Genomic DNA, 13,512 nt, shown 5'->3' on the forward strand with positions numbered 1-13,512 from the left:
TAGACTTCAAGCACCTTCTTTCTAGAGAATTTTAACATTCAGGTGCACCAGCTTCCAACATGAAGGCCTGAGAACTCAGAGCGAAGCCCCATTGGAGATACAGGTAATGGTGGGACGTCAAGGGCTCATGAAGAGAGCTCTGATGCCTGGGTATGACTTCTTTTTGCCCTCTATACCTCTCCTTTTTATTTATTTATTTATTTGTTTGTTTGTTTGTTTTGGAGTAGTTTTTGGAGCAACGATATTAATTGGGGAGAAAGGTACAAGGTTTTGAATTTTACTCATCTCCACAAGTATTCACCCTTACCCATAGTCAGCATCTACTGCCATAGTAATCCATAGCAGTTCATGAAGGGCACTGACATAGTGTCACCACCCATGATTTACATTTAGACTCACTGGGTTAGGTAAATGGGTATGACAATATTAGTACAGTATTGCCACTGCTCTGGAAATCCAGTGCTTTGCCTCTTCATCCCCAGCTCTCCACCCACTCGCAAGTGTGACTTACTGTCTCCTGAGCATTTCTTTTGCTGCGATATCATAGTTGAAATCTGTGACGCTCTGGATTGGCTGCTGCTGTGAGTAATACTCATTTAACATTACCTGCATGCATTTTCATGGTTTGTTTTCTCATTTCTCTTTAGCTCTGAAAAATAATACTCTCTGGATGTACCAAAGAATGCAAAGAATGCTCTTCCACTTATCTACCACAGGGTACCTCAGTTGTCTGAGTTTGGGCAGCTATGAGTAAAGTTGCTGTCGGTGCCTTCAGGTTTTGTATGGACTGTTTTCAAGTCTTGTTATGGTAACAGTTACGGTTAGTTTGGGAAGACCTCTCACCTTCTTTCTGTTGAAGACCTTTGTCTTTAGTGGATTTGCTACTGTGGACTGGCATCTCCAGCAGCACATTTCTGTTTTGTGTAGACCAGGTGGGGCTAGGAAAGCTGGATCGGAGGAGACCAGTGGGGAATCTTGCCAGAAGACCGTAGACATATTGATTGGGCTTTGTGGTTGTTGCCAAGGGTCAACACTATTATTTTTAATAGACAAGAAGACAAGAACAAGCCATATTGAATTTATACTCAATTTCAGAAGTAAGGGGTGGGAAAAGGAAATTGAGATCAGAAGTGAGACTGGTAAGACGAAGCATCAAGGAAGTTAGAACTGTAGATGAGGGAAATTGTAAATGAGCTTTCAAGTGCGCTCACTTTAGGATTGCAGTGTTTCTGTGAAACCTAAAACAAACTGCTAGAAGAAGACAGGCAGTGCCCCACAGGAAATTTACTGTAAAATACTTCTTGATGTCACTGGAAGAGCATCCAGTTTTGAACTCAAAAGTGATGCTCCAATGTAAATTAATTTGTGGTTTCTCAGACTGCAGAATACCCATATTTAAGGATAAGGCTCTATTCTGGACGACAACACCTGTGTAACTCATTGAACATGGAGGAGTTGGTCTAGTACCTACCTAGAGCCTCCACCTCTACTGAATAGTATCCATCCATGGTATTGGAAAGGTGTGCTGCACACTACCAAAGGAAAACAGCAAGCCTCTACCTAGCTACAAACCCTTTAATATACAATGGTGACTTGCCTGTATGATATGCAGGTGTAAAAGTTATGGGAGTAACCAACCACTATCTGAGTGGATATGGCCCACTCCATGAGATGGAACCCATGCCCGACATGGCTTGGATGCCCAAGAACCAGAGACTAGATAGATCACGGACCTAGGAGAAAACAAAATACTAATGGAATGTAGCAGTAAAATGACTCCTAATGACACTATAATATTCATAGATCAGTGTCTTGCTCAGCCATCATCAGAGAAATTTCTTGCAGTAGATGGGAACAAATACAGAGATCCACAGCTGGACAATGTGCAGAGAGTGGGTGGCTGTTGGTGGAAGTTTCTGTCCTGCCAGCAGCTCCCAAATAAACACAGTGAGGCCTATATTAATTATAAATGCTTGGCCATTAGCTCAGTCTTGTTAATAGCTAACTCTTTCATTGAAATTAACCCATATTTCTTACCTATGCTTTGCCATGTGGCTTGTGGCTTTACTTGTCCTCCAGCATGGCTTGCTCCCTCTGTGTCTCCAGGCGACTCCACTGACTCCACCCTTTTTCCTCCCAAAATTCTCAGTTTGGCTGACCTGCCTATACTTCTGCCTGGCTATCAGCCAATCAGCTTTTTATTATCAATGAGAGCAACACATTTTCACAGTGTACAGGATTATTCCACAGCAGGAGGCCTTGGAAAACTCAGTCCTAAATGGGGTGTCTTCATCAAACCCCTTTCCTAAGAGCTCAGCTGATGGAGTCCCGGAGCTGAGAGGGGAAGTGGACATAAACTTCATCGCTAACCCTGAAGGAGCTTTCTTACTATTAACTGGTTTTGAAGTGAAGTACTGGCTACCCTTTAAAATATCTTTTGAACAACTTGTTACAGACATTTAGACAAGAAAAGGCTGCTCATCTATGCTTTCTCCCAGAGCCAAAAAGGTAAGTTCATTTTCCCTTTGTAGAACTGGCCTTCCTCAGATTCATCCCAACACCCAAAGCCAAGTGCAAAAGCCTGAAATTCTTCTAAACTTTCCCTGTTTTCGATGGTTTCTTTAATATGAAGAATTACATCACAAAAATGTTGAAGCATTTTCCCCTAATAAACACACCTAATTGGGTTTTTAATTCTTAAATTTTTGCATAGCATGAAAACCTGAAAGAGTTTTGCAGCTGAAGCATTAATTAGAAGGCTGATCATGGAAAGCACACGGGGTTAGAGTTCACACCCACATTTTTACATTTTCATAATGGTTTGCTGGCGAGCCAGGTCATTCCCCCTGTTCTTTTACTTATATTAAATGCTCTAAAAGGGCGCAAGCCATCGTCCCATCAGCTGGGACTTCACAGCCAATCTCACCTCCCCCCCCCCCCCCCCCCCCCCCCCCGCCCGCCCCATGTCCTTTTTCATCCTCAAACAGTGAATTACTCAGTCAGGCATTGCACTCTGAATCTGATGCTATGGAAGAGGGCAGTGTATGTGTCTTGTGGGTGGACTGGTTGTTGAAGTCTCTTTAAGCACAACACTTCACTTTGGCTAGATGAGATGTGTGTTGGCAGCAGGAGCTTTGGAGACAAGATGAGAAAGTGACACTTTGCTTATACACTTTTTTTTTCAGCTGACTTGGCTCTGGTGCACATTTAGCTGGGAAAAAATGATGAAATGCCCAATTAATAAACCCACAGTTCCCCATGTTTTTCACTATGGAACTGAGGCATGGTAGACATGCTTCTTTTTCTTTTTTAATTTTTTTGTTTGTTTTTCGAGACAGGGTTTCTCTGTGTAGCTTTGGAGCCTGTCCTGGAACTCACTCTGTAGACCAGGCTAGCCTCCAACTCACAGAGGTCCACCTGCCTCTGCCTCCCACGTGCTGGGATTAAAGGTGTGCGCCACCACTGCCTGGCGATAGACATGTTTCTATGAAGTAATACTTGACCACTGAAAAAGCTTCCATTAGTTAAAAAGAGAACATCAGTTTATATCAAATGCAGATGAAAATGTACAAGCGTTTAAGGGCTGTGGAGCAAAGAGCAGATCTGTTTAGTGTGAGCTCAGAGCTGAACTTTCTGAACCTTATTTTTACAGGAAGATTAAATCTTCTTTGTCATGTACATATGTATATTGTGTATCAGATGGATGGATAGATGAGTGGACAGATACAGGTATACAATTAGCTAGCTAGGTGGCCCTGCCTCTTACCAGCTGCAGCACTGGGCAGAGTGGCCCCTACACCTCACCTAGGCAACATAGCAGAGTGGGCCCTGGTGGTGTAGGTGTGAGCTAGCTGATCAGAGGGCAGGAGAGCAGGAGAGGTAGCTCTGCCCCTTGCTGCTCACTACAAAGGGTGAGCTAGTCTAGCTGGGGCAGTACTGGAGAACTCACCCTGGTGTTGAGGATGAGGGAGAGCAGGTGGGCTGACCAGCCCTGCAACTACCCAGCCCCAGAACCAGGGTTATGAGTTGGCCCACCCCAACATCCTCCCCATCTATGAACTGTTGGAGCACATGAGGAGGCCAGTCCTGCAAACCCAGAGCAGCAATCTCCACGACACAGGACAACAACAGGATATCCAAGAAGAGTCCCAGTGAGGACCCAGTATTGATGATGTAGCAAAACCCAGAGGCCTCGAACCAAACCAATGACTCATGGCAATGAACACTTGCAAGTAATAATATGGACTAAAGGGTATACTGTGTAACTCACTGTGTCATACTACAGCTTCTGTGACAAGATTTTTCTTGTCTTTTTTCTCTTTTAAATTTTGTCTTGTTTTATCCTGGGGCGGGGGAGGTTACAAGGGTAGAGGGTGTATGGGAAGGGATGAGGAGATGAGTTTGATTGAGATGCATGATATGAAATCCACAAAGAGTCAATAAAAAGCTAAATTTGGAAAAATAGCCAGCTAGAACTGTATTCAGTGGCACTATGCCATGTTTGAGGACTGCTCGTTCATACCATATTGCACGTACTCAAGAATTTTACATACAATGTCTTATTTAGTTTCACCTTACATGGGTGCTAAATGCTACCTCATTTTGTAAGCCAAAAGCCAAGACTGAGTTACTCTCTTGCCTAAAGTCACCCAACTAGGAAGAGATGGAATAAAGATTCAAACTGTCCTGTTGGGTGCTGAATCATATGCTCTTTCCAACACGTGTTTTGACTGGTGAGATGTAGATGAAATAAACCTTAAAGGTTAGATCCATATACCTCAACCTGTATGTGTGCATTTGATCCGTTACCCTGTGTGTGTGCATATGGACTGCATGCCAGGAACTCTGAGATGTATGCAAAAACCTAAGTCAGGTGTTTGCTCTGAAGCAGACTGAAGTGAGACAGGCATTGGCAGGGCTCCTGTTAGTGGTACTTACAAAGTGCTCTGTAGGCTCATGGGATAGCCACGAGGTTGGGGGTGCTTCCTGGAGATGCCATTGTATGGCATACCAGAGGGCCAGGGATCTCTATGCAGAGACAAATTGTGCGCTGCTGTAGGACAGGACAGACAGTGCTGGAGAAGAGGAGGAAAGCGGAAAGAAACCAACTGGATCATGTCTTTCCTAAGGTGGTCAGAACAGATTGTTTTACGTTGTGAAAAATTGCTGGGAGCAGTGTAACAGATGAATGGCAGGGGAGAGAGAATCGGGTTTGGGAGAGGAAGAAAATCATCTCTGTGGGAAGTGGCTAAACTGGATTGAAGCCATGGTGTCTAGCCTGACAGCTTGGTGGTAGGGCCGCAGGGAGAGGAGTGGGGAGGAGAGCAAGGCCTCTCCTGAGGACGGTGGCAGTCATCAACACGGGTCTAAGCTCAGGCCAAGGAAGGAGTGCTGGGAGGTGGGAGGAGCTTGCACAGTGTTCCCTGTGGAGAATGCATCTGCCTTGATACTCTTTGGTCCTCTGCTGACCTGAAAGGAGCTGGGCTCACAGAGGGTAAAAACTCCGTTCTGTCTGGCATTGTGGGATGTTGGAGAACTGCTCTGTAACCCCTGGTTTCTAGGAGCTGAGAGGACTGGGTGATTTGAGGAGGATATCTGAGTTGCCCAAGGCAGCCTGGAAACCCTCAACTCCAAGTCAGGGGGCTCCCAGAGACACAGGTGAGAAATCCCCCCCCCTTTTTTTTTTAAAGAAAAGTGAAACTTCCAAAGCATGGGGACTCCTAACCTCTAAACCTCAGGATGCAAGCTGACATCCAGCCAATTGAATTAGAAAGGGGTTCCAACACATGCCTCTCTGCCCCTGCCCACAAGAACTGGTAGAAATAACAACGGTTGCTTCAACTTTAATGCTGCTGAAGACCCTGCATACTGTCACTAGAGGGCGCCAGGTGCACGTAAAATATCTAGGCATCCTAGGGGAACCATCTTCAAATTTCAAATGGAAATGACTCTTAAAAGATGACTCCGCACTTCTATCCATAGTCTCTCTCCACTTCTGCTGCTGAAGGAAAAGAGCACTCCAGTTGTCCTCAGGATCTAGTAAGTTGGAGACTTGAAGACTCTATGTTTTTCACAAGATCACAAGACTACATATTAATTTCACTGCTGTTTTCCTGACTTTTGTTATGTGCTCATCTAATGTATGTGCTGATTTATTATTATTATTATTATCAGTAGTAGTAGTAGTAGTAGTAGTAGTAGTAGTAGTAGTAGTAGTAGTAGTAGTCAACTTGACACAGGCCAGGTTGTATGGGAAGAGGGAACTTCAGCTGAGAAAATGCCTCCATAAGATTGAGTTGCAGGCAAGCCTGCAAAGCATTTTCTTAATTAATAGTTGATGTGCGAGGGCCCAGCTCCGTGTGGGCAGTGCTACACGTAGGCTGGTGTCCTGGGTTGTATAAGAAAGGAGGCTGAGCAAGCCATATGGAGCTTTGGCTCCTGCCTTGAGTTCCTGCCCTGACTTCTGTTCATGAAGAGCTCTATGTAAGTTGTGAGGTGAAATAAACCCTTCTCTCCCACATTGCTATTTGGTCATAGTATTCATTAGAGAGAGAAAGCAAACTAGGACAGTGTGTAAAGCCTTCATGAATTTTTTTCAAATCTATTTCCTGTCCTGCAACAGTAATTGGTATCATTGGCTATTCTTTATATGACAATGTATTGTACATACAATCCTTTATATGTACAATACAGTGTGTGGAGTGTCCTTAGGACCCTGTGAAGTCCGGAAGTTATATTCTTCTACGATGGGGAACGAATAGGTGCTGTGGCAGGAGCTTCAGGAGTGCTGGGTGGGACTGCGCAGACGCAGACACCCTAAGGAAGCAGCAAGTGCTCCAGCTTCTGTGGCTTTGCCAGAGAGAGTGGAACTCTACGCTAGCCATGCTTGAGTTTACACACACAAACAATGGGCTCTCTGTTGCCTATCTGTGATATTTTCCCAATCCCTAGTTCTTCTTTAGAAAATTGAATGAATGAATGAATGAATGAATGAATGAATAGGGGAAGGATGGGAAATAAAAAGAAAGAAAAGGAAGTGAGCATATACAACAGAAGAGGTAGAGGCTGGACCATGAGGTCAGGACCAGCAGGAGCAATCCAGCTAGATTCCAGCTCAAAAGGGGAACAAAATCCTGAGTTCCACCCGCCTTGGGAATCTGTGCACCTCCCCTAGGACTAAGCAAGTGAGTTGAGGGGAGAGGAGATGTCCCTGTGTGAGAGAGGGCTGGCTGAGGAAAACAATTAGATGTCACATCGTTTGAAGCTACCATGTGCCTGCACTGGACCAAAGTTTGTAGATGAATGAGCTATGGAGTAGAAGTCTATTCCTGTTTTTAAAAGGAGAAAATGGGGCTCCACTCAACTCCAAGATTTACCCAATGCCATGACATTTTCATTGTAAGCAGCAATGGGATAAAGAATGACAGTCACTGCTGGAGTGCACGTGGCCCTTTTTACAACCAATATCGTCATCTCTGACACAGTTCTGCCAGGACATAGCACCATACCCATACTGCAGATTAGAAGCCTGAGCTTGGGAAAGCTTAACCTTCCCCAAGAGTAAGCCCACCTTCTCCTCCCTTCTTTCAGCCGTATTCCCAGAACTCCTGCTTCCTTCTGCAACAGGGGAGCAAAATCTGGCAAAATCGTTTACTTGCATAGCATGGAAAAATATATTAAATTGATTTATCAACCAGAGCTCTCCCAGAGAGTGCCTGGCAAAACAATGGTCCTATGCCATATCAAAAAACCCAAGAGAGCCTGATCCATCCTGTCACCATCCTCAGAGCATTATGGGTTGGAATACAAGGTTGTGAGGTCCATAGGTATGCAGACTTTCAACAGCACATCCCGATGGGCACATGAGAATTGTGGGCACACCATAGGATTCAGGGGGAGAAAAGGACTCTCCATTGCTGGGGTGTCCACATCCTGGCTCCACAGTTTACTAGTTGTGCATCCTAGAGATGTTCCAAAAGCTCTCTGGGCCCCAGCTACCTCATCATAAATGGAGGGCATAGTAAGCCCCTCCCTCTTCTGTGCAGAGCCAAGAGCTCAAGAGCCAGGAGTTGTGGTTCTCAGTAGCCAGCAGGTATGGGGTGGTAGACCTAGGAGACAAGGACTACAGACTCAGGGAGAAGTTGGACTTGGGACTGCTCAGCTGCTTCCCTACATACAAGTCTGCAGGCAACATCGGATCTCCTCTGTAGGACGTCATCGGCTACACCCGTCTGAAGGGTGATTGGGAACTGGGCCTATGGATATGGAAATGGGTCCAATAAGGGACGTCTATTCTGCATGTCCTGGTTTGCTTTCTATTGCTGTGCCAAACACTGTGACCAAAGCAACTTGGGAAGGAAAGGATTTATTTCATGTATAGGTTATAGTCCATCACTGAAGAAAGCCAAGACAGGAGCCTAAAGCAAAAGTCACAGAGGAACACTGCTTACTGGCTCCCCCTCAGGCTCACATTCTTACACAGCCCAAGCCTGACTGTCTAGGGGATAGTGCCACCTGCAGTGGGCTGATGCCTTCTCCATCAATTAGCAATCAGGCATGTCTCCAGGCCAGTCTGATGGAGGCAATTCTTCAGTTGAGGTTCCTTCTTCCCTGGTGTGTCAAATCAACAACCAAGATTAGCCATTATATCTTCTAAATAAATCTGACCTGTTTCCGTTGGAGTAGCTGTCTCATTCTACAGATGTTTAAACTGAAGGAATTATGCCTTCCTTTGAAAAACACTGAGCAATGAGAGAACTCTTCATTGCTCCTCTCCTCAGCTATGGTTGCCAGGTAACTATTCAGATATTAGTTGTCTAGAAGAGTGGGGTTATTGGGGAGGACCCCCCCCCATAATCAGCATATTGTAAAACCAGGAACTGAAGCTTCAGGAATCTTGACTACTGGTCAAAAGAATAGGATCTGACTCATGTCTTTGGCCTAAGGTAGTGATAGAACATATTGAAATCCCCCCCCCCCCCCCAAAGAGCATGGGATTACTATCTAGCAGGAAGCTTTCTGGTTGATAAAGCCTTTTATGTCCCTTCACATAAGAGTTTATTCAAATGGGCCTGTCTACCACCCAGACAGGAAAACACTCCCCAGGAAAGCTGTCTGTTCCAGGGACTTTGAGAGAGAGTAAAAAGCCTACTGAAGCATATGAATTGGCAAAATGGTCCCTTTGGCCAGCGTCCATTCTTGCCTCTTGAGGCAGTGCCCTGTACAATGCTTTCTCTGGCCACTGTCAAGTCTTACCCTGTCAGAATACTTTCCTCTGCGGTGGTCCCTTTGGCCATTGCCGCAATCACCTCTACAGGATGCTCCCCTCGACTCTGGATTATACCCTGTCTGTCTTTTAATTTTTTTCCAGCCGACATATGACTAGATTCATTCTATGGAGATTAAAAGGACCAGTGGGGCTGAGGGGAGATCAGAGTAGATCTTGATAACACTACTTCATGCAAGCCTAGGGCCAGGAAGAACTGAGCTAGGCAGAAGGAGGGTGGTGAGGAGGTGACATGGGGACCATTAGTTAGGGAAGGCTGGAATTCAGAATGTCATTTGGAAGGGTGCTGGGTGTCTTTTCTCCAGCTATGGCTGCCCTTGGCACTTAGGCGGTCAAGGCCTTGGAGGCGGGAGGGAGGTGATAGGCCAGCCCATGAAACCTGATGTCCATGTCACAGGATGAAAAGAAAGGATGTGTCTCTGAGATTTGTATGTGTGGATTAAAGACAGAAACTGTATGCCCTACAGAGCACACAGGGAGGGCAGATTTTAATATATTGGACATATTGAGGACTTTGATGTCCTAAAATAGAGTACTTAATAAATTGCCTTTGCTGCTTAAAAAAAAGTTTATTAAAAATGCTTCCATTGGGAGCATGCCAAGATTCTTTCCCAGATTAAATCAATGGAAGGAATGAGTAAATAATACTTGGAAACCCCTTGTCTCAGAAGTGGGTGCTTAATAAATGTTACTTCCCTTTCCTTCTCTTTTCTTTGATTTAAGAACATGAGATGAAATCAAACAGCAGCAGGCAAAAAGCATCACAAAATGGGGGGAATGGGAGAAAAATCAGAAAGCAAAGAAGTAAAAGAAGAAAACTCCCCTCCCCCAGTCTTTATGCCAGTGAAGGGGGAGGGGCTTCCGGGCATTTTCATGGTGGCCACTTCAGTGGACTTTCCCAGTTCTCTACAGTATCTTGTCCAGGGAGTGTGGTCCAGCAGTGTGGGAGGCCATTTGAGTAGATTATTTTGTCAGCTCTTTAGATAATACAAATGGTCTATCTTAAAGAGAGAGAAGCGCCAATCACAGCTGACATTTCCTCTTATGCTGGTTTCTTATCTCCCAGTGTTTGTTTAAATGAACAAAAATGTATCTTTAGCTGCAGTTGTGAAATGTCCTTTTAAAAATCAGGCTGTAATCAGACAGTTGGACCACAGGCTTCTCTGGAAGCACTGAGGAATGAATAGGTCTCTTTGTTGGCTCGGTCCTAATCCTCAGCCAGCCTGGGCTGATTGGTGGGGTCTTTCTGAAGCCATAGACAAGTAGGTTTTGATTACAGATACACATAACTAGATATGATTTCCTTTTCAGGAAGAAGAGCACTGTGGGATAAGGAACTTTAATTTCTGTACACTAGGCACCTGGAAGCTTGGGGGCTAGCTGGTAGCCTGGCTCCCAAATGCCTACTGTGGGTAGACTGGCTGGGAAAGAACGCTTCATGGCCTATAGGTGGCAGTGAACATTTGGGCAGTGTATCTGCATTTTATTTTTCTGACTATTATGTTAACTTTTTCTTGTTTTAGTCACTTCCCATTTTTTGGAGGGGCATGAGTGGTTCTTTTGCCTAGAAATACCAACTACTGGGATATCAGACAGGTGAAGCTTTTTTTTTTTTTTCTTGTCAAGATTGTATTGTAAATGGTGTTGATTGGGTCCGTTCCAGTTGGGAGATATTTTCATTTATCTCATAAGCAAGACCTATGCTTAACTCTCCCACAGACTCAGTCCTTAGGGAGCTGGCTTGGCAAAGGTTAGCAAGTCTGGCAGAGCTAGTAAGAAGTGTTTAAGCTCTAGCCCCGCCCCCCCCCCATGCCGGGCAGCCTCTGGGCTGTTTTGATGATGGTAAGTGAGGTGCTCAAGGCTATAGCATCCCTTAGAACAGCTCAGGACAAATTATTGCATGAGTAGTAACTCTGGGACCAGGGACATGTCTGCTGCTCGGAGTGGCCATAGGAGAGCCCTGCACACTTGTCCCTTTGTTCCTTCACAGCTCCAGGACAGACACAAAGAGAGTGCTGTTCTTTGTTAGTCGGCCTCGGGGGAGCTTTCTGCTCTCACCCTTTCCTAAGACCACTCCTGTGACCGGAAGGTGCTGAAAGAAACATGTTCCAAGTAGTAAAAACAAGTGTCCAGGAAGGAGCTTTCATCAGCTTATAACAAATGAGTGATGCACTTGTCTCCACCTGCATCTGGAATGGACTCCAGAGAAACAGCAGTGAGCCCTGAGTGGCTGTCAGCAGGAGCCCTGGGCCCAGGAACCCTGCTCTGAGCAGCACTAGTAGCTGCTGGGTGGCCATCATTGGGGCTTTTTGTTTTTTTCTTTTTTCCCCATCTGTTACATGTCCCTTCCTCCAGCCTTCCCTCTCTCTGTCACTTCCTTCTCTTCCCTTTCTTCTTTTATCTTTTCAGTTTTTCTTTTTCCCACAGGATCTCATGGAGCCCAGACTGGCCTTGAATGACCCACGTAGGTGAGGACGCCCTTGAGTTTCTGATCCTTCTGTCTGTCTCTCCTGAGTGTTGAGGTCCCAGCTGTGAGCCACCAAGCTCAGTTTTTTTCAGTGCTGGGGATCAGACCCAGAGCTTTTTCCATGTAGGCAAGCACTCGCCCAACTGAGCTATATCCCCAGTCCCCATTCTTTTCTTTTCTTAAAACTCTGTTTTAGCCAGGGTCTTGCTATGCAGACCATATCAGCTTTCAATTCATGGATCTTCCCAGCTCAGCCTCCCTAGGCCACCATTATGTACCACAACACCCAGCTAGCTTCCTTTCTTTGCTGTTCTTCCCCAAGTCTGCTCAAAATTCCCACTACTCCTGTTACTGTGAGTCTTACTCTCATCTATCTACTCAGCAAATCCCCTCTAGTTCTACTTACGTGTGTATTCACTTCTTGGTATCATGGCAATGATAGCAATAATGGCTGTTGGTCATTGAGAGGGTTTCATGATCTCATTACATCCCCATCAGCCTTTGAGGTTGAGGTATATTAATCAGGATAGGCTGATGTTTGCATAAAGGAGTTTCAGAGTTGCTGTGAAACTGTTTTGTAGTCTCATTCAGGGACACTCCCTTGGGCAGTTTGTCAATGTAGGATTGTAATAGCCCTTCACAACACAGCTGAAGCATCTAAGTTGTGGTGGTTTGATTGAGAATGGTTCCCATAGGCTCCTATATTTGAATGTTTGGTCTCCAGTTAGTGGAACTTTTTGGGAAAGATTAGGAGGTGTGGCCTTGTTGGAGGAATACCAGATATTGAAATTTTCCCAGGGCCTGCCCTGAGAAGATTTCTCTCAGAGTCCTGGGGAAGAAACTATGGCCGGAGTGGGGTAATCTGAGGGAAAAGAATCTAAGTTCACTGGGCTCTTTTGTCCATTTAAATCCTATCTACATAGCTTTATTTCTATTCTTATAAATTGTTCCTCTCTGTCCTTTCTTTTCCTGACCTCTAATGGTCCTAGTAATAACTAAGCTCTTATGCTCTTGATCTCATCCTTGACCTCCAATCCTCCATCTTCCATCTTACCTTCCTCTCCTCCTCTCTTGACCTGATTCAAATCCACCTACAATCTACAAAAAATTTTCCTTGCTCCTCACTCCTCGGCCTGAGCCACTCTTGTCCTACCATCTACAGAAACTCTGCCTTGTTCTCTTTTCCCCAGCCACAAGACTCTGCCCAGAATTCTGGGGAATTCTGCTCCAGCCTTCACTCACACTTGGATATGCAAAAAACCCTTTTGTTCTGAGTCAATAGCTCTGGAATGCCACTAGGCCTGCAGGAAAGGGATGGTCTGAGCTTCATTTGCAAAGCTATGCATCTGCATTCTGCCAGTCTCCTAGGCTCTGTAGGGGTGTTACCTAGTTCAGATCAGATCAGCAGTAAATCTGAGAAGCTTATACTGTTTTCTGTTAAGGCCTAGATGTAGCTAAAGTTTTCCTGCCTGGCCCACAGTCAGGACAAATCTCTGTCAACTGCCAGTCCCACAGCCGCTCAGACCCGACCAAGTAAACACAGAGACTTATATTGGTTACAAACTGTATGGCCGTGGCAGGCTAACTTGCTAACTGTTCTTACAGCTTAAATTAATCCATTTCCATTAATCTATACCTTGCCACATGGCTTGTGGCTTACCGGCATCTTCACATGCTGTTTCTCATCATGGTGGCTGGCAGTGTCTCTCTGACTCAGCCTTCCACTTCCCAGCTTTATTCTCCTCCTTGTCCCGCCTAC

This window comes from Peromyscus californicus, unplaced genomic scaffold, assembly GCF_007827085.1.
Source record: "Peromyscus californicus insignis strain IS unplaced genomic scaffold, ASM782708v3 Scaffold_17__1_contigs__length_78620276, whole genome shotgun sequence".
Lineage (NCBI taxonomy): Eukaryota > Metazoa > Chordata > Mammalia > Rodentia > Cricetidae > Peromyscus > Peromyscus californicus.